Below are 914 nucleotides of genomic sequence, written 5' to 3'. Positions count from 1 at the left end.
GGTTCTCACCAACGTTTCTGCCCGGAGCAGAGACCGTACCTCATGCGCGCGGCGAGTGCACTCGAGCCTCCATTAATATCGTCGCGTCTGACACCGGCCGATCTCGTTTGTCTCTCCCTCCGCCAAGTCTTGGCCAAGTCGAAGCCAAGAGCCTTGCTTCCTGTACACCGATAAACCCGAATTGTTTCGATTCGTCGTAGAAGTTTCGACAAATTTTAAGTATTTTTCGTCGTGGAACTGTTTTAAGCCTGTTTTACGCGCGGAATTTCGAGGTTTTCTCTATTTCTCTCTCTCTCTCTTTCTCTTTCGTCGAATAGTTTCGAAGGAAGCGGTGAGAGAGAGGGGAGGTCGTTAACGGGAAAAAAGAAGAAGCTCGACCAGTGCGAAATCGACGATTCATCTCACGGCAGATGGCGCGATCCGGATACAGGCGTCGAGCCATTGCCGGGAAATCGCGCATCCGATTCGAAGCGATAGGATCCGGGTTAGGAAACGTTTCGATCGAATCGCGAACAAACGCGAGAGAAACAGTTTCATGCTTTGCACGCGGGTCTGCAGTTTCGAGTAGGAAAGCAAGATTCGAGAGAAATGCTTTCTTTATATATCGTTCCATCATACTCGAAACTATTGAATTATCGATCCCAGTTTCATTGAATTCGAGAAATAAGAAGAGAAGGTTATAATTTCGATAAAAGCAATTCTTCGCTCGCGAGGGAGGAATCAAAGATGACGAGTTGTTAAAGGAATACAAAGAAATGAAACGCGGCGAAGGGAAAGAAAAGGAAGAAGAAAAAGAAAAGGAGAGGAGAGGAGAGGAGAAGCAAGGATTGGCGTGTAGTTGGGTGTACGCACCGGTTGCGGCGCGTCGTCTGGGTCCTCTCGGGGTTGTCTGGGACGCTTGCGTCGCGACGCTT

This window comes from Apis dorsata, unplaced genomic scaffold (assembly GCF_000469605.1).
Source record: "Apis dorsata unplaced genomic scaffold, Apis dorsata 1.3 scaffold_964, whole genome shotgun sequence".
NCBI classification, from domain to species: domain Eukaryota; kingdom Metazoa; phylum Arthropoda; class Insecta; order Hymenoptera; family Apidae; genus Apis; species Apis dorsata.
This window is presented reverse-complemented; position numbering follows the sequence as displayed.